Raw genomic sequence first — 25,190 nt, 5'->3', positions numbered from 1 at the left:
TTACATTTTTATAGTTAATCCGAGCCTTATTTTGGCCCAGTATTAAAATTAAACGTTGGCTTTGTGACAGCACACATCACCAGCACAATGCAATAAACTCAAGGCCCACCATGTACTTCATCACCCTCCAAATTTGGAAGCTGTTTAATGCCTTTTTTTTTTTACACTGCCTCCGAGGTCTTGTAAAATGAAAATACACAGAATACATAAAGTCTAAGCCGGCCATCACGTAGCCCACCATCAGAATAATAATGTGCCCTTTCCAGGTGGGAATTTCGCATACTGCAAACACAAATGACCTTTCACTGCAGCGTGTACCTGCATGAAGATAAGCGCACTCATGCCAGCATGGAGATTTCCAGTTTATGACTTCACAGAGGTAAAAGAACAAGTGTCAGAGCAGATGAGGAACAATGCGAGTAGGACGTGGAAGTGTAAAACATGCACGGTGCTCCACCAGGACAGGTGTGTCTCCTGCGGTGTTAGACTGTAAACATTTAACAAGTCTCTGAGCCGACCTGCCGGAATGTGCAGCTCCGGGCAATGCGGTGTCGTTACAGTAATGTAGCCCTCCGAAGAGCACAAATCCTTCATATGGATCAGTTAAATCTTTTATGGCAAGTATTAAAAGTAAATAAATTAAAGATAAGATTTTTTCTGTATTATTTTACTTCTAACACCAAAACATCTGGAGGTACAAACAGCTTCTTAAAAGAAAGTTTCGAGGGAAATTCTAACTGACCCATACTATAAAAAAATTCTACCAAAATTCTTCCTGGACCATCCTTGTAAGGCCTCTTTCACACGTCCCTGAAAAACACGCAAGTTTTTCACGGACGTGTCAGAGGTGCGTATTGCCCTCGGTGTGCTGTGTGCATGTGTACCGCCCCGCGCTCGGCTGCAGCCGAGCCGCTTGGATCCGGTCTCGTTGGTGGGTGGCTCAAGCGCCTCCGGACCCGGGGTCACTTTGCTCTGAAAGGGGATGCTGGCGCTTTCGGTGGGGAGTTAGGTAGGTGCACGGCCGGAGCCGCACTTGAGTTCGTGACACCACCCACGGGACGTGGTGAAGGTAGACACCACCACTGCAGTTACGGGGTACCCGGGGGAGATGTTAGTGCAGCCAGATGTTAATCCCTCCGTGGGCAGGGATGATGGCCCCGGGACCAGTTAGGGATAGCTGGGCGGTGCAGGGTGATGTGCACGGCCAGAGGGCACTGTTGTACTCACTGTTATTGACACACACAAGTCACTGGTAAACCAAGTTGATGGTGGTCGGTGCCCGCAGCCGGCTGCGGTCGGGTCCCCCACCCAGATGGTGGTCTCTGCGTTTCTCCTGCAACGTGTTGTGGAGCTGTAGACTGCCTGCGCTTCAGCAACGGGAGTCCGTTCCCCGGCTTTGTGTATGTCGGGAGAGCCCTTTTGCCCGCAGATGCTGGCCCGTGGGATCTCTCTGTCTGCCTTGTGGTGGCTTTCTATCCCCCTACGTGGGCTGTTGTCTTCAGTCGGGACTTGGGTGGGAAAGGACCTATAGTCCAGACTGCAATCAGTTAATTAACTGAGTCCAGTGGATTCTGGACCTCGTTTCAGGGTCTGAGTACCCCCCTGTGTGCTCTGGTTTCCGAGTCGGTTCCCCGGGTCGGTACCGGCGGGCCATTACCATGTCCCAGTCCACCACGGTTCTACCGAGCCGTCTTCCCGGCTCCTGCAGGCTGAGGCCACCACTTGCCTCCTAGCCAAGGTGTTCGGGCTACGACCCTCACACCTGTTAGACTGTCACTGGCCTGTCTCACAGGCCTCACCTCCTCCACTCCTCAACACTACTCAAACTCATCTGACTCTGTTTCCTGCCTCAGGCCCTCTGAACTCCTCAGTAGGCGTGCCAACTGCCTGGCTCCGCCCCCCTGGTGTGTCCATCAAGCACTGAGGGAGGTGACTAGGGTTTTTGTGGTTGGCTGATGACTCCTTTTTAGGGGACAGGTGTTGTGCGGGGGTCTAACTGTGACTACCTGGCTAGTCTAGGGCGTCCCACATGGCCTACATGTGTTCTCCGTGTGTTATCCATGATAACACATGGAGAACGGGAACTTTCTGCTCACCTGTCCCTGGTGTCGCTGTCCGTGGTGCTGATCTTTGGTCTCCGTTCTGCCGACTGCCCGCTGCTGCTGCTTCCGGCCGCAGTGAAGTGAATATTCAATTAGCATAATGAGCGGCGGTCGCCAGCAAGTGACAGCAGCGGCAGAGACAGCAGGGCAGGAGACGGTAAGTAATGGTTTGGGTTTTTTTCTCACACACACATGTCTTCTCTCCGGTGCATGTCACATGGAACACATCCGTGTGATCCATGTGTGCTACGTGTGACACGTTTGCATTCCGTGTGACACCTGTGATGCCGGAGAGAAAATGGACATGTTGGCGTGAGAAACACACGGACACACGTAAGTACGGAACTGACACACGTTCCGTGCGCAAATACTTACGCGTGTCCTAAACCATAGAAATACCTAGGTTTATGTGTGTACGTGTCTCCGGTATGTAAGAAAACTGCCAAACACGTACAGGAGACACGTGCATATGAAGGGGGCCTAAAGAAAAGTCTACTAATATAGTCTCATTCTATAACAAAAATTCTCCCAGAATTCAATCAGGCCCATTGTCCCTAAGTGACTGTTAGGATAACGGGTGACTGAGGCTCTTATGCAATCTTTCACTCTAGGGGACGTAAGGCTATCCCTAACCTCAGGGTTACTCCTGATCCCGAGTCCCATTCTTGGCTATGCTCTTGAATAGAGATGAGCAGTCTTAAGATTCGGTTTTCAAACCGAACTGGGAATTTGAAAATCAAGATTTGGGTTTGGACGCTTTACGCACGAAAACACTCGCGAGCAAAGCTGTGCTCAGGTATGCTTGGTGCTCAGCCCTGTGCGAGACGCTTTCAGTTTTTGAACAGTGCACACTGGGGGTAACAACAGCATGATCACTTGTTGTGTGCAACAAAAAGTTTGGAAAAGCCAGCCCACCCTCCCCCAGAAGTGATCTGCTTATGGCTGGCTGTATGTGGGCGGAGGCTCAAACTGCCAATCAGTGACTTGATCCACGGTTCGGGTCCAGCTCAAGCCTGTGGAGCTAGCCTCGTTTGCTGTCAGCGAACCAAACCTCCAAAAAGGTTCTCTCATCTCTACTCTTGACCAGTACTAGTCTGATACCCCCTCCCATTAGGGAAGGACAAGGTAGGAGTGTGATGAAAAACAGATAAATACAGACAAGGGAAAACCAAAATTCTGACACACTGCACATACACAGGAATAGACAATGAGAGACTCAGGAGTAAAGCAAGATCAGGAAGATAACAACAAAAAGGCAACAAGAGTTAACTCCACAACCGCACTCAGCAACAAGTATAACAACCATCAGATAGTCTGGATCACAACACCTCATGAGACCAGCTAAGACAAAATATAGCACTATAGCTGGCATAGGTGGGAGGATCAAACCAGCATATATAGGAGGGGTGCAGATGTGATTGGCTTCCCCACAACATGTGACCAAAGGAGATTAACTCTTGCTAGTCTGCCTATGAATTACCACTCTGCAGGTCGATGCCCAAGTCTGCCGGCATCGATCATAGACACCAGAGAAGTTATCAGGAGGATTGTTAGAATCTGTGGTGAGAACAGAACCCGATGCCGCTAGGTCAGTTGGCGAAGGTTGTAAATATCTCTTTGTGACAGTCATCCGCTAGAAAAAAATTGACCAAAATTCCAAACAGACTATCATATAAGATACATTTTTCCAAAACTCTAACTGGCCCATCGTACAAAAATTGTACTAAAAATTATAACTAGCCTATTTTCTAAGAACTATTTTACCAAAGTGAAAACTGGCCCATCTGGTAGGAAAAAATGGCCCAAAATTCCATCTAGTCCATCCTATAGCATAAATTATACCAAAGTTATAACTGGAAAAGAAGTTCTCCAGAGATGGAAAGAAATAAGTATAAAAATTAATATTTTTAAAATTAAAAGACTTATGATCACGGCAGAACTATATGTAGATGCACTAAAACAACGGGTTTCGGTGTAGAGCCTAAATCAGGCTTTACATGCTACAATTTATCTAACGATGTGTCGGCGGGGTCACGTCGTAAGTGACGCACATCCGGCATCGTTAGTTACATTGTAGCGTGTGAAACCTCCGTGAGATTGCGATTGAACGTTAAAACGTTGATCGCATGCACGTCATTCAATTACTAAAAATTGAACATCCGGTTGTTCAATGTTCCCGAGGCAGCACACATTGCAGTGTGTGACACCCCGGGAACGATGAACTGCAGCTTACCTGCAGCCGGCGGCAATGCGGAAGGAAGGAGGTGGGCGGGATGTTTACATCCCGCTCATCTCCGCCCCTCTGCTTCTATTGGCCGGCTGCCGCGTGATGTCGCGGTGACGCCGAACGTCTCTCCCACTCCAGGAAGTGGATGTTCGCTGCCCACATCGAGGTCGTATGGAAGGTAAGTACGTGTGACGGGAAATAATCGTTTTTGCGACACGGTCAACAAATTGAATGTGCCGCACATACGATGGGGGCGGGTCACATCGCATATGATATCGTATGCGAAATTGTAAGGTGTAAAGCAGCCTTTACTCATGGTCGATGGAGGACTTCTATTTGGCTCCTTGCAATGCTCACTGTGATTACTAGAGCAACAGGACCTGGTGAGCTGACTCTCCCTCCTTTCTCACCCTTGATTTTCAATTACTTTTGAAATGTATAACTGGTCTCTCCTATAAGAAATATGCTACCAAAATTCTAACTGGCCCCCTCTAAGGCCGGAGTCACACTTGCGAGTAACTCACGTGTAAAACGTGCGAGTCTCGCATTGCATGAACCGGCACATCCTGCTGCTCTCTGGACACAAGCATCTCAGCTGCACATATACAGCTGATCCGCTCCTGTCTGGAGAGTGTGCGGCCGTGCCTGGTGATGTGAGACTCGCGTGTATTACACGTGAGTCACTCTCAAGCGTGACTCCAACCTTAAAGCAAAATTTGACCAAAATTTTAATTGACTCGTCCAAGAAGAATAAAAAAATCTTCCAAAATTCTAAGTGGTCCAATCTAGAAAAATTGTATCAAACTTATTATCATCTTAAAAGAAATATCTTACCAAAATTAGCAATTAGCCAATTTGACCAAATTTTGAACTTGACCATTAAGAATAAAATTTACCAAAATCTTTACTAGTCCATTCTAAAACAAAAATTATAGCTGATCCATCCTATAAGAAAATAGTGTATTCTACCAAAATTATAATTGATCCAATATATAAAAATTGGCTGAAATTCAAACATGCGCGTGCTATAGCTAAAATTTTACCAAAATTTTACCTTACTCATCGTATAAGAAAAACTCTACAAAAATACCATAAGAATAATTCTACCAAACTCTAAGTGGACTATCATTTAACAAGTTTTATTTTTCCTGTACAAGAAATAACATCCTAAAGTCGTTTTAATATTGGAGACAAATTATCTCATGTTGCAATAAAGGCAAGCTGTGATTAATAAATGCCTTGAAGAATACCACATGTAGATGTTCAGCTCACACATACTGAAAACATTTATGTAGGAGTAAAATTGTAAAACAATAAAAGTAATAAAAAAAATGGCAGGGTCCATTGTTTACAATGCCATTGTTTATATCAGACACTCGCTGTGGGTGGTTTTCAAAAGTCACGCGCATACTTTGTCTAGGAGTGTAGTATATTCTTCTTGGTATAATGAAATAGCATTTCTGGAAATTATTATTACTTATGGGATTGCCATTGTGATTGAAAGAAAAATAAGCCCAGGTTTGTTTACTTTCTGTTATGGCAAAACTATTGCCAAATAATGGAGGTTCAGCTTTATATTGTTGTCGGGGGTGTACATCAATGAGACAATGACGTTCATGTCTAACATCAAAGGTATAGTAAAGTAACCTTCAGCACAAGATCATAGATTAGAAAAGAATTTACTTGGGTTTGTGCAAAAATTGGTTTTATTATGTAAACTGCAATAGCCACGAAACCGACGTTTCGACTCTACCGAAGCCTTTATCAAGATTTTATCAGAATAGCTTACCCTTTCACTCTAGCTGTTCATATTAAAGGGAACCTATCACCAGATTTGGCGACTATAACCTGCGGCCACCACCAGTGAACCCTTATATACAGCATTCTAACATGCTGCATATAAGAGACAAGGCCACGCTGTAGAACGTAAAAATCATAATACTCATGGGAGCAGTCCGGTCCGATGGGCGTCGCTGCTCTCCGGTCTAGTGCCTCCTCTCTCTGGTCTGGCATCTCCTCTCTGCTGCAATTGCTGTCCTCCTTCTACCCAGCCGAGTATGGATGACGTGTCCTATGTCATACAAACAAACCGGCATTGTGGTCCTGCGCAGGCGCGCTTTGATCTACCCTATTTGCAGATTAAAGTACTTTAATACGCAGGCGCGAGGAAAGGTGAAAGACCGCCCGCGCACGTGCACTACAGTACCTTGAACTGCCCTGAGCAGCCAGTCAGACTATCTGCTACACTTGCAAGCTTCAAACTTGAAAACTCATCTGTTCAGAGATGCCTATAGTCTCCAATGACCTCACCACCGCCGGAGTTGCCGCCTCACCACCATACCGGAACTGCTGTCTCATTACCGCCGGAGCTGCCGCCTCACGAACACCGCACCTACTGTCTCCTCCCCAATATCCTATAGTATGTAAGCTCGCAACATGTGCACATAGCCAAAAAGTGTATGTGCATGTGTCCAATTTTCTCAGATTCCACCTGGAATTCCCCTGAAAAAGCCCAATAAAATGCTGTAAAAAAAAAAAAAAAAAAAAAAAGAAATGAGCATAATGTACAGAAATGTAAAACCACTTGATGTGCACTTTTCAAACTTCTTTTAACTGCTTCAGGGTTCAGAAACCATGAAGTAACATTTTCATTTTTCGGGTGGCTCCTTTTGGAAGGCACCAGCTCATTCTAGTTGAAAGTATACAGAAAAGACGCTGGTGGCGAAACCACAGCAAAAAAAATTATGGCAACACTGCCAGAGAAGCCACTTTCAGGAAAAAGACCATCCATTTTTTTCCAGGAACGGTTTTGCCCAGGTAACCTAGGTGGTTTGGTAGCTTCCTGAAGTAGTTTCCTCTTAAAAAAGATGTTAAAGATTTTAAAGGTGGAAAAATCTTTTTTTTTTTTTTTAAGACATAAAAATAAAGTTTTCCGCTGTTTGTGATGGAGATTTTTTTCTACTGAAAACGGATTTAATCGACAAATTTTAATTTGATTTCCGCACTAAAAAGTCCGCAAGAACCACACAAAATGCTTATATTAAAGGGAACCTGTCACCACTTTTTTTGGCTATAAGCTGTGGCCACCACCAGTGGGCTCTTATATACAGGATTCTAACATGCAGTATATAAGAGCCCAGGCCACTGTGAGAACATAAAAAACACTTTATAATAATAACCTAACGGTTGTGCAGTGGGCCTTATGGGCGTCTCCGTTGTCCGGTGCCGGCGCCTCCTCTTTTGGCCATCTTTGTCCTCTTTCTGAAGCCTGGGTGCATGGCGCAGCTACGTCATATACACTCGCCGATCCTGCGCAGGTGCACTACAATACTTTGATCTGCCCTGCTCAGGATCTGAATGCCGGCGAGTGTGGATGATATCGGATGTGTCATACACCACAGCTAGAGAAGAAGGAGGACGAAGATGGCCGAAAGAGGCGGCGCCGGCACCGGAGAACGGAGACGCCCATATGGCCCACTGCACAACCGTTAGGTAATTATAAAGTGTTTTTTATCTTCTTACAGCGCCCTGGACTCTTATATACTGTATGTTAGAATGCTGTATATAAGAGCCCGGTGGTGGTGACCGCAGCTTATATGCCAAAAAAGTGGTGACAGGTTCCCTTTAAAATCTACCATTAGCCCTTTGAAATCAATAGAAAACCTATTAAGGAGGGTTTTAAAAATGTTGTAACATCTGCTCAGTTATCAAAATGACATGGGTTAGAATATTTATCTCCCTTTCTCCAGTTTTTTATGTACTACATAAACTTATTTTTGTTTTACAGGAACATGGTGTCTTTGTATCAAACCCAGAGGGCTTCCACCCAGATATAATATTACATTATAATTAGACCAATGTAATGGTTGTGTTGTTATGCACTTAAAAAAAAAATGAAATTAAAACTTTGATTTTCGACTTGTACATCCAAAACCACGAGTGACAGCAGCACAAACTAAACCCGGCTGCTCTGCTTTCATGGTCCACTGCGCTTGTGGAAATGTATCCAAGTCCCCGCTCTGTTGGAGGATTGTGTTTTGCCTTTGTGCGAATGTTGCACCTGCACATTATCTTGGAGGAGTCCTCTAGATCAAGTGTTTTTGTGACTGTAGCTAGTCATCTGTGTCTGTCTCACAGCGCTCTTATTCATAACGCAGACCCTTTTCCAGTTAATTAAGAAACCATCAGAAAAAAATCATGCAGTCATGAGCACAGAATGCTCTCCATGGGAAGCCTACTCCACATTGAAAGTCGCCTACAAAAACACATTGGTGGAATGACCGACAGACGGGCAAAGAAAGCAGCTATGTGTTATCATTAACCGGGACTGCATGACCAGGCAAATATCACAATGTCTCTGCATCTTTCTGTATGTTTAGACGGTCATTAATGGTTGAACTCGAAAATCACTGAAGCATGCTACATAAAAGACCACCACGACAATGTGGAAGTCCCTTGTTAGCACATTATATTCTCTATATTCTACACTACTATATTAAAATTGCTGTCAGGTTTGTATTATCCATGGTGTCTAATTAATTATATTTTAGTATGCTACTATGTGTTTAGTAAAAGGACCTTTCACCAAATTTTCACTGGGGTTAAGCAACTGCACTGGATCCAGGCTGTGCTCTCCTCATTCCGGTCCGCAGAATTCTGTTGTGATAAACATCAGGCTCTGCAGGTGGCCCGGTGTGCTCTAAATTGATAGTCTGCCTGGGCCTATATAAGACCCATCGAGGCACACACCCGTGTCATGGTATTAAGACTTTGTGTTTCTGAGTCCTGTCTGTGACTTACAGTACATCTGTTACCGGTCTCCTGTCTGCCTCCAGCTTACTGTACCTTAGCTTCCAGTCTCCTGTCTGCCTGTGGCTTCCAAAATCTTCGCTAGCATTCTGTCTGCCTGCACCTTCCAGAACCTTTGCTACCAGTCTCCTGTCTGCCTGTGCCTTACAGAACTTTTGCTACTGGTCTCCTGACTTTGACTTTTGGTACCCCGCTACTTGCTTCTGTTCCCCTCTCTGCCTGCGGTTTAGAGTACCTCTGCTAAGGATCTCCTGTCTGCCTTTGGCTTTCAGTACCCCTGCTATCTGCTTCTGGTGCCCACTCTGCCTGCTGCTTCCAGTACCTCTGCTACCAGTCTCCAATCTGTCTGCGGCTTCTGGAGCCTCTTCTACTTGCTCCTTGGCTTCCAATATCTTTACTACCTAGTATCCGGATCCCTCACTTGCCTTTTGTACCAATGCCTCTGACCTATGTGCCCACCTGGATTTTGGGCTTGAAAGATCCACCTTACAGGTGATCCCAAACAACTGGACACAGGATGTAATAATGGCTGTAGAGCAGAATAAAATGTGTAAATTTCCTCCTTCCTTTGCGGATAGTATTCATGGGTGTGTGTGTATGTTTTCTCCCTAATCATGAGCAGGCAGCAACACAGCAGAAAAACAACCCATCCCCACCATAGTTTGGTTTCGCAGTGCTCGCAAGATGTAATAGTACAGCTCTGATCTCCTGGACTAACCTCCTGCATGATTAGATAGTGGTGGGAGATTAGAGAACAGATATAACACCTTTGAGATAAGGTCTCTGTGGAGGGAAAAGCAGTACAGCTGAGGTTAGCTGTATCATATTACAAACCCTTCCCTCAGCTCTCCTCCTCTGAGCACTGTCAGCTCTGCTGTACTGCCTCTCCTCCCTACACTGATGTGTGTCAGTAATTACACTTATGTCTCTTGTGCTCAGTAGTTATTTTTGAGGGAATCTGTCATATTGAATGTGTTATCTGATCTACAGACACAATGTTATAGATCAAGAAGTACTAATTAGAGTGATAGATATTGATATATACACAATACTTGTTCATGATTTATAATAATACAGAACAAGCTACAGACGAGATGCTGAAGAAATCATAGATGCAATATTTCGCCCTCAATGAAACTGACGTAGTGGGTCCACCAAGGAACATGAAGCTGCTTCAGGCTTTTAATAAAAATGGAAACATTTTTCCTCCAGATTATATAACTTCTTAAATGATTCTCTGAAGGATCTGATGATTTATATTTCAGATGATACCATAAACCAAGATAAATTAAATTCTTATAAATATTGGTTAAAATTATAGGCAAAAGATTTATATTTTCTGTATTAGGAGGATTTGTAAGGTAATAAATAGAGATGATCGAATACCTCAAATATTCGGCTTCGCGAATATCCGACGAATAGGTTGCTGCTATGTGAATATTCGATGCGCAATGTAAGTCTATGGGAAGCCCGAATAGTTCCGAATAGTTGTTATTTGGGTTTTCCATAGACTTACATTGCGCATCGACTATTTGCAAATAGTCAAATAGCGGTATTGAGGTATTCGATCATCCCTAGTAATAAACAGACAAAATTAATTTAAAGGGGTATTCCGGGTCAGCTCATTTCTTCATCAGGAGAGTGGTACAGGAGATAAATGATACCTACTGGCACCCATAGACTACTGACAGGTACCATTCACCTGTCCTCTTTGTTGTTAATAGGAGCAATGCATGATACCTGTTGATTCGTGGATATCAGTAGAGGTGACACCACAAGGGTGGAAGAGGCTTTGATAACAAATCATATTATAAGCAAATGAATTCTAAACATTGTTACCATCCATCTCACTGGACCATATGATACTTTGAGACCAATTTATCACAGTTTTTTTGCCAGAAAATTGAAGTAAAATGCTTTGACAAGTTGTAGAGTTTTGCAAAAAGTTTGTGACTTTTTGCGTTTTTATGCCAGATGCAAGCAACTCTACCAAAATGGGTAGAGCATGGGAGTATCCATGGCGGGAAAGGGGCATGGCTACACACACCTGTCAAATTAATCAGTAGTGCTGCCTTTTCTTACAACAGAAATGTTCCTCTAGTATTTCACTAGAGTAACATTTCTGGAGAGGTGGACAGATCCGCCATTAATAAATGCACTCGTTAATGAATTCAACTCTTCTTATTGCTACATGGCCCTCATTATGACTGGCTTGCCTTAATGAATCTTAAAGAATTTCCGAAGGGTACTTCTTTCCACCACAATGTCAGTTTAAAAGGGTTTAGGGGCCACAAACACACTTCTTTCTTACATTGCATTTTCAGAAGTAAGGGGTTATTGCATATGAGAGCTGTTGCCCAAATTTTATATCTAAAACCCCTTTTCTATCAGGTCATGCCCTCTACGTGCCTTGTTTGAGCCCCCTGAATGTGCCTCTGGATGCTGGGGCTCAGCATGATGGCTTTGAAATTTGCTTTCCGGGAGGGCTCCTGGAGCTTCTACGTATGGCACCAGTGAGATTTGAAAAGTCGCCGAGAAGTGCAGTAGGACTCCCCCTTTACTGGAACATACTAGGATGTAGCAAATATGCCTAAACATAAGAGGATTGTTGGGGTGCAATATACTCTACATCTACTGCAACACAGTTGTAGAAAAAGACATGGACCACACATCCAAAAATCATAAGTTGATCTAATGCTGCTAGGCAAAAATGTATGCACCTGAACATGAGGTTCTTGGTTAAACATTTTCTACATCTACTTTACCAAAGCAGTGCACATCTAAAGATGGTGTGGACTTGTGAAAGCTTCCATGTCATCACAGATTCCTTTAGAAATAACAATACAAAATGGAGGGGATAGGGGGTTAATGCCGCGCATCAGCCGAAATGAAGATGTATAACGTTGATGATAATAATTCTTTCTTATATTCCATAGGTCTACGCGTTTCAAGGTAAACACCTCTTCTTCAGGACCAGAAACATCAACATAAAGGATCAATGATTATTATCATCAACTTTATACATCTTCATTTCAGCTGATGCGCGGCATTAACCCCCTATCCTCTCCATTTTGTATGCACAGACACGTGGGGCTGCAGCAGACGCCAGTATCTCATGCGTCTTAGTGGTTGTGACTGTCACAACCATTTCAGGTGAGTGTATTTTTCCAGATTTACCTCACTGATCTGTTGGTATTACACTATCAGCGCTCCTTATTTTCAGGTTTATATTATTTAGAAATAAATTACTTTGAATTGGATAAAGCTCCCAATACAGATACTTTTTTGGAAACTCAGGATCCTTTTTCACCCTATACATCTGGACTACACTAAATTCCCGATTATCCATGTTGCAGCGATGTCCGGTATCACTATAGCTTCTGTCCATTGGAATCAGATGCTTCTATTACAGAGACAACACTCTACTAGGAGCTTCTTATTATTTTTTGAGTACTTTGATGATTAGATATTGGAGGGAGGATGCCACCTTCTGCAAGGATCAAATTGCCCTCCAATTGTTCATAGGATGGAAATATTGGGATGATCATGTATCTGGCAGAAAGTGGGTGGCAGCAAGAAATGAGAGGACGACTCCATCATGAGTCTGAAAACGGATTTCCACTTACATCATAAAGTTTTCATAAAGGTAAGAAATAGATGCAATAGATCACATCATTACAGATAAATGGCAACAAGACAGCAAAATGGTCCAATCAATACTCCAAGACATAAGAGACTTAAGGCCTGACTGACGCATTGTCTGTGTCCGGCCTTTATTCCTGTTTCTTCTATGAGACTCCTTTGTAGTGCGCCATTGTTGCCTGATTAAGCCTCTGGGTTGCCACTTACAGATTCCAGCTCCACTTGTGTCGGCTTCTTGTGTTCTTGCCTAGCTGGTACTGCCTTTACTAATCACACAGCACAGGATTATCCCCGCATAGCTCGCAAGAAGACAACAGCCCGATAAGTCTATTGGACACAGTCCGGAGTCATTGTCTAGGTTATAGTTGTAGGTTAAGAGCAGAGCGGCATCTATTATATACTAGACTTGTTATAGGCCACGGCCAAGGACAGTGCACAGAAGAAAGGCAGAAAATGCTGGAAAACGCAAGACACATTTTGTATTTGTTTGAGAAAAATATATCTGGAAGTATATACTGAGTGAAAATGCTAGATGGATAGATAGATAGATAGATAGATAGAGGGATAGATAGATGGATAGATAGATAGATGGATAGATAGAGGGAGGGATAGATACATAGATAGAGGGATAGATAGATGGATAGATAGATGGATAGATAGATAGAGGGATAGATAGATAGAGGGATAGATAGATAGATAGATAGAGGGATAGATAGATGGATAGATAGATAGATAGATAGATAGATAGATAGATAGATGGAGGGATAGATAGATAGATAGATAGATGGATAGATAGATAGAGGGATAGATAGATAGATAGATAGATGGATAGATAGATGGATAGATAGATGGATAGATAGATAGAGGGATAGATAGATAGATAGATAGATAGATAGATAGATAGAGGGATAGATAGATGGATAGATAGATGGAGGGATAGATAGATGGATAGATAGATGGATAGATAGATGGATAGATAGATAGATAGAGGGATAGATAGATAGATAGATAGATAGAGGGATAGATAGATGGATAGATAGATGGATAGATAGATGGAGGGATAGATAGATAGATAGATAGATAGATGGATAGATAGAGGGATAGATAGATAGATAGATAGATAGAGGGATAGATAGATGGATAGATAGATAGATAGAGGGATAGATAGATGGATAGATAGATGGATAGATAGATAGAGGGATAGATAGATGGATAGATAGATAGAGGGATAGATAGAGGGATAGATAGATAGATAGATAGATAGATAGATAGAGGGATAGATAGATGGATAGATAGATGGATAGATAGATGGATAGATAGATGGATAGATAGAGGGATAGATAGATAGAGGGATAGATAGTGTCCAAGGAATCAATGGTGCTCTATAAATAAATATGAATGATAGATAAAAAAATGGAAAAGCACCAAAAGCATATAAAAGATGGGTGCAAAGCCTTACAAAAATCCAATTGTACAAAAGTATATAACAAAGAATAGGCAACACCTCAAAAATTGGAAAAAGAATGGACCTTTATTCAGCCCGCATGATATGGCGACATTTCAGTTTTAAAGAACCTTCTTTGGCTTTACAATCGAAACATCGCCATATCATATAGGCTGAATATAGGTCCATTTTTTTCCAATTTTTGGAGTGCTGCCTATGCTTAGATAGATACCGTAGATAGATCTGTTTCCTTAAGTGATTTCTTGGAGTGCTGTCTATTTTGGAATTTATATATAGCAGCATTTCGGCTCCGAAAACAATTAGCCTTTCTCAAGCTCATTATTATCTGTACAGAAAGATCATAAAACATGAACTAGTGAAGTCCTTTTCACAGTTCTCATTTTATTCTTGCGTGTACTATGTGTTTAAACAATATGGGACAGCTCATATGATGATGTCATGTCTTTGGAAGCTTCTGATAGGTTTATTGGCAACATGTGAGTTAATTAAAGACACAGCTGTGAATATATTTTAATGCACACCTGAAACACACTGCTTCTTTGTGTAGCATCATGGTAAAGTCAAAAGAAATCAGCCAAGATCTCAGGAAGAGAATTGTGGACTTGCACAAGTCTGGTTCATCCTTGGGTGCAATCTCCAGATACCTGAAGGTGCCTCGTTCATCTGTTCAAACAATTATACGCAAGTACAAACAAGATGGGAATGTCCAGCCATTTATAAAAATGCCTTAAAACATTCTCTCTCTCTCTCTCTCATTATTCAGGCATTATGGAAATAAAAAAAATGTTGGTTCCTAACTGACCTAAAACGGGAAAGGTTTATTCTGTTGTCATGTCAGATAGTGAGAAAAACATGCAGATGTGTCTTTATAGATAGTGGATGTAAACTTCTGGTTTCAACTGTAGATCGATAGAGGATAGATAATGAGATAGATAAATAATTAGATTGATAGATATTGGTGCAAACTGTTTTTTGAAATTTAAGAGAATTTATGGCAAATTCTAAAATCAATCTAAAATGGACAGATAAGCTCTGCATCATCATGGTATAGTAAGTGTGTCCAAAACAAGAAAGCCAGCACATCATTCAAAATTGTACTTATTAATAAAATCAGAGATTTTTGGCAAAAAAGTGCAATCTTTTGAGCTACCCCGCCACGTCACGGCAAATCTCATGTTTAGGATTATGTGCTGGCTTTCTTGTTTCGGATAGTAAATGTGTCCCTTTGTGTTTTCTCTTATTATACACCATCTATGTAAAAGTTTACTATTCTTTAAAGTGGGTTTTCTTCCCATCTGATAATCCAGCATCAGTCCGATCCCATTGATGTCAGATTACAAATATATTATATATATATATATATATATATATTTTTTAAATAAAACCCCAGTTTCATCAGTAAGTGATGCAGAATGGGAGACTGCCGTATACGGGGAATGGTGAAGATTAAAGTTGATAATTATTTTCTAGAGTTCATTGAATTTAATTTATTTTTATGTCTGAAATCCTGAGGGGAAACAAAAAGAGGGATTAAAATGTGAATTACACACCTCAATTTCCTCCTGCAAATCCTCAGTAAACAAATCATGTTGTCCCTGGTGTAGGCCACAGCTGCTCCCCCGGCAAGGTGTATAGATGGGAAGTGGATTACACCGGCACAATGTACTTTGTGGCCATCAGCGACTGCAATATTAGACTTTGGGCACTTTATTTAGAGAGCTCGCTCCCTGGCAATGAATGGTGCTGTATAATGAGCGCACAAATGCACTTTCAAGAGCACATCTCCAAATCTGTTCTTCTAAGATGCCTCCTGGCTGCAATATTCCTATGTATACTGACGGTCTGCGGGGACGGGAACACAGATGTGCTTTGTTTGTTTCCTAATGGATTCTGATTTAAAAAGCGGAACTCGCCATAAAAGCCGTATAAGATTTTACAATGAACCGAGGCCTCCGATGTGCCTATCCTGTGGTGATTTATTCCGCTTATCTGCCATCTCGAAATGTTCAACGTATCACTTGACTCGAGAAATATTTCCAGTAACTTTAGAATGATGAGGAAACTTTTTTTATTCTTGGAAAGGTTATAACATATTGGTTCTTAGCTTTCTAATTAATGGATTTAAGAGAAATTTACTATAAAACCTTCCTACTTTTAATGTACACATTGTATATATGTCTTGTAATAAGAGCCACCGCTATAACGAAGCAGATCATGACATTCCTTCCCTACTAAATCCTCCCCATCACCTGGGAGTGATATTTTTGAGAAGTGGTATAGGAATAGAGATGAGTGGACCCGTAGAAGTTCAGTTTGGCGGGTTCAGCCGGAGTTGAGATAAAGTTCGATTTAAACCAATATCCAGGAAGCAGAAATATATGGCAAACACCATCCAATACTCCAATTGGGACCCGTTGAAGCACAAGGACGTGTGAAACGGCCGTCATCCATTAGGGGGCCTGCACTCGTCTCTCTCCCCGCTACTTTTAACTTCACATGATGATGGAATAAAGCACTTTGGAACATTGGATGGTGTTTGCCGTAGATTTTTGCTTCCTGGACATTGGTTTAGATTTTCTCTTTCCTTGTCTACGTGCACCCATGACCATTGTTTCCATAAGGAGGACTGAAGCTGACCTATAAATCTGATGACAAAGGTATTGCCCGGCTTGGTGCAGAAACCGCCTCTGCATAGTATATAAAGTTCAGTTTAAGATGAGAACTTGACCTGAAACCCAATGGAAGTCACTGATGGCAGTTTGGGTCTCCGGCCACATCCATAAAGCCATAAAGAGATCACTTTGGGGGCGGATGGACGGGGTTTTTCCATTTTTTGTTTGGTACACACTGTGACCCCCACTGTGAGTCGGCCAAACACTAAGTGGCTCCCATTGGGCTGAGCACCGAGCGTACCTGAGCACACCGATGGTCACACAAGTGGTTTTCATGCGTAAAGCCCCTGAACTCTTTGTTTGGTACGAACACCGAACCTCGGGTTCACTCATTTCTATTTAGGAAACAACAGTGCTATTACCTTTTGAGCCATAAAGGATCATAATAGGTCAGGTGATCCCTTAACGGGAAAGTGTCATCCAAAAAATTATCTATTATTACAGCTTTTTGTGCTATATATTTATTTTTCATTTTTTTAATTTTTTGTCATAAAAAACAGTGTTTATTGAAAAACAAAATTAGTAATCTTGCAATTTTTAAGGGGCTATTTGAAGCTAAATTCCCACTATGAGTTTTCAGCGGTATTTTTCGCTTAGTTAAAAATACAGCACCTTATATACAGTTCCAGTAGATGGGATTTATAGAAATCTCCTGCCCACTGCGCTTCTTTTTTACTCAGTGTAAACTGACCTGCGGTGCGTGTTTCAAGTTCACAACATGTGAGTTTCTCTTGTGGGTACGCTGAGTTTTTGGTGCAGTAGTTACCCGTAGACTTACATTAGATGTGGAAAATCAGCAGGCAAAAACCACACGAGGTTTTTTTTTGTGTGTGTGTATTCGCTTTTGAAATGCATCAAAACACGTATAATCCACACCTAATTATATCAATAAAGTTTTGCCAAAGCCAAATACAAGGAAGCATGAAAAACATCAGTTTTATTTAAAACAAAACACACCAAAAAGACACAAACACTGTGTCAGAAAAGCAATGTTATAAAATACACACAAAAATGCAATGAAGAAACACAAGTAACCTAATTAAATAATAGGAGCAGAAATTTTGCAACATCAAAAACTCACAAAAAACTCATGAGAATGTATCCTAATACTTAAGGCAAGATCCTGCCGCTACGCCAAGTGTTGAGTGGTGTGGGGCATTAGTCGTGGGCGAGGGATTGACTCCAGATGCCCCCGCACACAACATGACAGATACGGTCCTGGCTGAATATGTGGACTTGTGTTGTGTGGGGAATACATCCATGTACGCCGCATGTTACTGTTGACTTTGGCTGGCCAGGACCAGATGACTACTCTCTTCAGCAATGAGACCACCAGTTTCGACAACAAATCTTCACTTAACGGTTCTTTAGGTATAATGTACTTTGTACATGAGATAGCAGACACATAACTTCCAGGTCGTTCCAGTTTTACAACATCTTCTTCAGACACATTCTCAGTTCCCTCTGGATTGTTCCCAATCTTACTGGTCCTGGGATTCCCACCCCAATCTAGCCCAGCACATCAGTCCAACCCATGACAGTAACTCTACCTTTCTGCGTCTTTGCGTACAATCTCCTCAAAGCACAGGGGATAAGTGGTTTTGCTACTATGGCCAGAGTAGAGCCTTGTGCTCCCAGATGCTTCAGAATGCACGTCTCGTTTCCTCCTACATTGGGGGTAAGGGGATAGCCAGTTGTGCAAGAATAGAGCCTTGCACTCTCAGACGCTTGGGGAGACCCCATCCAGGAGTCTCTTTTTTCCTGCTACAAGTCTATCACTCCATGCAGCCTTGATGACCTTCAGACTATATGTCTGGTCATGTCACAAACTGGATCTTCACTCTTTCTAGAAGGAACAGTCTCTTTCCATATGAACTAACCCCTCCCATTGTGGGCTAGTCCCAACACTAAAAGCGTTTTTCCCCACAAAGTTCATTTTAATCAATAGATCTTAGAATAATGATAAGTTCCACAATTAGTGTGTTTAAAAAAAGGTTCCTGTGCTCAGATAATCTCTAGGTTATGTACTGTGTAATGGCTGTGTCTGACAGTTCCGGAACATGGTCTGATCATACCTCATCTCCTGATCTCCTGGGCTATGGAGGAAGTAAAAAAAAAAGTATACAGATAGCACAGCATGGGATTGCAAATTTTTTTATTTTATTTTTTTTTATTTATTTTTATTTTTGTAAGGTATAACATTTTTTAAAAGCAGGCAGGGAAATGTTTTACTTAAAAAAAATAAAAAAAATTATAAAATTAATAAATAAATCAGCAACTATCCCGCGCTGTAATGTCTTTATACTTTTTTTCTTCCTCCCCAGCCCAGGAGATGTGGTATGATAAGACCAAGTTGGGTCCTACATCCCCTGACTTCATTAATTGATCAGTCCCCACACATAGACTGTTGGCCAATATCGGTAGGTTCGGTTGACTTTCGTCTAATCTGTTCGGGGGCCTCGGGGGTCATCACCTGCACTGTAACATCAAAGTAAAGTAAAGCAAGCATTTATCGAGCAGCTCGTTCTACTTTACTACTCTGTATTTGACAGATCACCTGCTGTTTTGGGAACATTTGCTCTGCAATCTCCAATTTTAGTGACCTCACTTTTGTTCTGGCATCTGGAAAAGAATTTGGAAATTTGGTCCTTGGCCGTGGTCGTGTTTACATACTCTGCAGACTATATTTAAATCCCATATGGTGACTATATAGACAGCACATGCTCGGTTCCTTGAGATGTCACAGGGATCTGGTTATTCACTGCCAGATTGGTCTCATTACATTTATTAGCATGTACTATATTCATATGTCTGTGGCTTATGCAGCGGTGTCACTACAGGGCCAGCAATACATGGTAGTCTAATATGGAAATCTGCAATGTTCATTCCAAATAAGATATAAAAAGGTAGGCTAAACAGCTGGGCACGAAAAATATTTTAAGAATCCACTGTATAATATAGGGTCGAAGGGAAAACTTTTCTCCTTGCAGAAACCTGACGTCTGGCTACAATGCCCCACTGGGAAATATTCAAATTTTCTCTCCAGGAAGGAAGGAGACGAACTCTAGCGCCACCTATTGGAGGCAGCACTCCTAAAAGTCAAAAATGGCCCTTTAACGAGCCTTTTCATATGACAGGATTTATGCCAGATCAGAACCTCAGTTTGCAGACACGGTGTTTCAGGGTGATTGTCTCTCGTCAGTGCAAAGTATAAGATCTGATCTGGCTTATGAGAAACTATAGTGTACAGTATAGTCTAAGGGGAAAACTTTTCTCCTTGCGGAGACCAGACAAACTAGTCTGGCTGCCAGTGAGGGGTCTTAGAGCTGCAATGCTCCTCTGGGGCATTGCAGACTGGTTTGTCAGGTCCCAGCACTTCCTGTCCTGCACAATATGAAGCCGAGTGTACGCGTCCAGGCTTCAGAGAGGTCTAGTGTGCATGACCAGAATTGCCGGGATTTCTATTCATGCGATCTTGCCGGGATTTCTAATCATGCGTTCTGACCTTAATCCCGGCATCTGAAGTGGTGATAATGGACACAGGCCTGTGCGTCACCGCTGATGATGCTGGGTAATAGCCAGTGAATAGTATGTTAGCATTCCCCTGTGGTCGTGCTACCATGCTGAGAAGGCGGACTAGTCGGGGAAAGAAACACCTTTGCGATTAGTCCCTGTGCTCATTAGCATATCATAAAGGATCTTTAGAAATACTTTATGTATGCTACGCTACTAGATACAGGGACGGTTAGGCAGCGATTAGAAATATGCACCCAGAACTGCTTGTGGTTATGGGTGCATATTGCACCTGACAGGTTCACTTTAACAACATAATATACTAATAGTGTATAATTCATCTCAAGTTGTAACCTAAATTCACAAACAATTCCTTCAGTCATTAATTACAAAAATGCCATAAATCTATCGCTAGCTGATAACAAGGTCTGAATGCCACCATGTTCATCACCTAGTTCCCCTACACCTTAGGAGCGGATGTTTTTGACGGTCCCTACTGAAGCTATCTGGACATCGTGTGTAACCTATTCCCTATTCCAAGCGTGTTCTTCATTCCATTCCTAAATTCCTGAATGCACTGCTACCTTTACAAGTCCAGCTCGCGTTTCATATCATTGCACACCAATGCTCAGCCACAATTGCTCTTTTCTTTGCACACATCAGAGGACATTCAATGAGACCATACAGTAATTTTCTGGTATTTTTTAATATTACACATTATAAGAAGACCTACATTGTGATCAGTAGAGCCTGACCTGAACTTGTCAGGTGAAATAACGGCAAAAGCGGAAATTGTTTAAAGCCTCGGGACTTGGAGGAGAAGGTCACTAGATTTTTTTTTGAAGGAGTGTCCACTTAAGTCACAATGGCAATAATTGGATTTATTATCCAAAATAGCCCAAGGAAACGGGGCAAGGAGATTTTTCTACCTATAGCTTGATGTTACGGAGAAGCACACTACATAACATCCTCTTTATTAAGGGTTTTTTTTTTACCTACCTACGAACATAATGTTTTAGTGGTATATTATTTAGATACAGTAGTCAATGTCTTCATCATTATAATCAGTAAAGAGTAGTGATGAGTGAGCACTACCATGCTCCAGTGCTCGGTACTCGTAACTGGTGATGAGCGGGCACTACCATGCTCGGGGGCTCAGTACTCGTAACTAGTGATGAGCGAGCACTACCATGCTCCAGTGCTCGGTACTCGTAACTAGTGATGAGTGAGCACTACCATGCTCAGGTGCTCGGTACTCGTAACTAGTGATGAGTGAGCACAACCATGCTCGGGTGCTCAGTACTCGTAACTAGTGATGAGCGAGCACTACCATGCTCGGGTGCTCAGTACTCATAACTAGTGATGAGCGAGCACTACCATGCTCGAGTGCTCAGTACTCGTAACTAGTGATGAGCGAGCACTACCATGCTCGGGTGCTCAGTACTCGTAACTAGTGATGAGCGAGCACTACCATGCTCGGGTGCTCAGTACTCCTAACTAGTGATGAGCGAGCACTACCATGCTCGAGTGCTCAGTACTCGTAACTAGTGATGAGCGAGCACTACCATGCTCGGGTGCTCAGTACTCCTAACTAGTGATGAGCGAGCACTACCATGCTCGAGTGCTCAGTACTTGTAACTAGTGATGAGCGAGCACTACCATGCTCGGGTGCTCGGTACTCGTAACTAGTGATGAGCAAGCACTACCATGCTCCAGTGCTCGGTACTCATAACTAGTGATAAGCGGGCAGTACCATGCTCAGGTGCACGGTAACTAGTGATAAGCGGGCACTACCATGCTCTGGTGCACGTTAAGAGCAGATGGAAGCTCAGATGGGCATGACTCGAGCACCTGAGTATAATGAAAGTTTGTGCTTTCCTTAACAAGGAATCAGCAAAAACATTAGTGCATGCCCTCATCATCTCCCGCCTCGACTACTGCAATCTCCTGCTCTCTGGCCTCCCTTCCAACACTCTGGCACCCCTCCAATCTATCCTAAACTCTGTGGCCCGCTTAATCCACCTCTCCCCCCGCTATTCCCCATCCTCGTCATGCTGCCAATCCCTTCACTGGCTTCCCATTGCCCAAAGGCTTCAGTTCAAAACATTAACCATGACATACAAAGCCATCCACAACCTGTCTCCTCCTTACATCTGTGACCTAGTCTCCCGGTACCTACCTGCACACAACCTCAGATCCTCACAAGATCTCCTTCTCTACTCCTCTCTTATCTCATCTTCCCACAATTGCGTACAAGATTTCTCCTGTGCCTCCCCCATACTCTGGAACGCTCTACCCCAGCATATCAGACTCTCCCCTACCGTGGAAAGCTTCAAAAGGAACCTGAAGACCCATCTCTTCCAACAAGCCTACAACCTACAATGGCCCTCAGTCCAGTAGACCACTGCGCAACCAGCTCTGTCCTTACCTATTGTACCATCACCCATTGCCTGTAGACTGTGAGCCCTCGCGGGCAGGGTCCTCTCTCCTCCTATACCAGTCTGTTTTGTACTGTTAATGATTGTTGTACGTATACCCTCTTTCACTTTTAAAGCGCCATGGAATAAATGGCGCTATAATAATAAATAATAATAATAATAATAGTAGACGCGCGCGTTTTTCTGGGAAAATACTAGAGTTCCTTATTGACTTCCATTATACTTTTGTACTCGAGTCGCACCCATCTCTGCATCCAACTGCTCTTAACGGGTACTGAGCATTCGAGCATTGTAGTGCTCGCCCATCACTGGTAAAGAGGTCGTCTGATAATACCCTTAGAAAACACTTTGTAATGATTCTGAATAAAGGCTGTAAATATCAGGAAAATGTCAGGTCATTGGCAGCTTACCGATCAGGACGTTAGGGAGGTTGAACACACTGGTTGTCTTCTGTGCAAAACAAGTTGTTATCCATATGTGACCCCTTTCCATGTGGTCTATTAGGGAGTGAGCCCCCTTGTTCTGAGCCAGAAGGGAGATCCGATGTGTCCGGTCTGGTAGCCTCAAGTAGTCCTTGTATTAGAAGGATGTCTATTCAACTAAATGACTGACATGTAAAATTTCCCTAAACATGGAAGACAAAAGTCGGCCGATGCATGATAAATCTGCTGGACCAATGATCATTCATCAACAATTAAAAAAAAGCATCTCAGACAGCATTGGCCATGTTGGATTTTTTTTGTTTCATAGCTTATCATTGCTGGAAAAAATCCAACATGCCCAATCGATGTCTTAGATGATCATGATTGTTTGTAGGGTTGACATCAACATCTGACAATCAACCAATACAGTGTAAATCAGACATGTTGGCCGACTTATCTTATGTGTCTGGCGGCCTTATTACGGTGTTTGCTTGGCTGCCATGTGGCAAAACCATTTTCTTGCTGGTGGTGCCAGATATAGGACATGAAGCTGGTTATTAATACAACCAAGAGAGGAAAGAAAGATTAGAGGGGCATGGTAGCATACAAAAAAACCCAAACCCACGTAACAGCATCACTCAGAAGTCAGCCAACACCAACCCTATCTGGTTGGGTGCATAATGCCCACCAGGGTCATAACTACAATAGGTGCAGAGGTTGTAATTGGTCACGGGCCCTCAAATCTAGGGGGCCCAAAAAGTCCATTTGCCTAGTTAAAAAGACCAATACTATTAAAGATTTGTAATAATTGGAGGCCCCATTGAACTTTTGCATTGGAGCCCATGAGCTTCAAGTTACGCCACTGTCAAACACCAAGGATAAAAAGAACACTATACTGAAATTGAAAAAACACTCTACATGAAGAAAGAAGCATTACATAGCACCATTTATAACAAAGCCAGTCCATTCATTTTATAAAAGATTATGGAGTTTTTTGACATTGGCCGTCAAATAGTTAGATGCTGACTATGGCAGATAACTATAGATATATATGTTTACCTATTACATATACACTGAACACAAATATAAATGCAACACTTTTTCACTCCTATTTTTAGTGAGCTGAACCTAAATTTTATAGTGGTCTTTTATTGTAGCCAGCCTAAGGCGCACCTGTGCAATAATCATGCTGTCTAATCACCACCTTGATATGCCACACCTGTGAAGAAGATGGATTATCTCCGAAAAAACAAGAAGTGCTCAATAACACAGATAAAGACAAATTTGTGAAAAATATTTGATAGAAAAAGTCTTAGATCTTTGAGTTCAACTCATGGAAACTAGGAGCAAAAAAAAAATATTGCATTTATATTTTTGTTGTATATACAGGTGCATCTCAATAAGTTAGAATATCATCAAAAAGATATTTATTTCAGTAATTCAATACAAATATATTATATAGAGTCATTACACATAGAGGGATCTATTCCTATATATTATATAGAGTCATTACACACAGAAGGATCTATTCCTATATATTATATAGAGTCATTACACACAGAGGGATCTATTCCTTTATATTATATAGTCATTACACACAGAGGGATCTATTCCTATATATTATATAGAGTCATTACACACAGAGGGATCTATTCGTATATATTATATAGAGTCATTACACACAGAGGGATCTATTTCAAGTGTTTATTTCTGTTAATGTTGATGATTATGGCTTACAGCAAATGAAAACCCAAAAGTCATTGTCTCAGAAAATCAGAATAATTACCACAAAACACTTGCAAAGGCTTCCTAAGCGTTTAAATTGGTCTCTTAGTCTAGTTCAGTAGGCTACACAATATTGGGAAAGACTGCTGACTTGACAGATTTCCAGAAGGCAATC

General features: G+C 42.2%; 1 protein-coding gene and 1 long non-coding RNA gene across 4 annotated transcripts in view; one reads left to right on the top strand and one right to left on the bottom strand.

The window, feature by feature from the left end:
• The window catches only part of SLIT2 (slit guidance ligand 2), a 474,993-nt gene that overhangs the window by 221,391 nt on the left and 228,412 nt on the right, over nucleotides 1-25,190 (bottom strand). The gene's annotated exons all lie outside the window — the stretch shown is intronic.
• Nucleotides 12,188-14,846, top strand: LOC142289706 (uncharacterized). Its single transcript, XR_012750137.1, has 3 exons — nucleotides 12,188-12,291; nucleotides 12,664-12,784; nucleotides 14,793-14,846. It is a non-coding gene; the product is annotated as an uncharacterized LOC142289706 (long non-coding RNA).

The sequence above is a fragment of the Anomaloglossus baeobatrachus genome, chromosome 1 (assembly GCF_048569485.1).
Source record: "Anomaloglossus baeobatrachus isolate aAnoBae1 chromosome 1, aAnoBae1.hap1, whole genome shotgun sequence".
NCBI classification, from domain to species: domain Eukaryota; kingdom Metazoa; phylum Chordata; class Amphibia; order Anura; family Aromobatidae; genus Anomaloglossus; species Anomaloglossus baeobatrachus.
The sequence above is the reverse complement of the archived record's forward strand: the minus strand, read 5'-3'. Positions and strand labels throughout refer to the sequence as shown.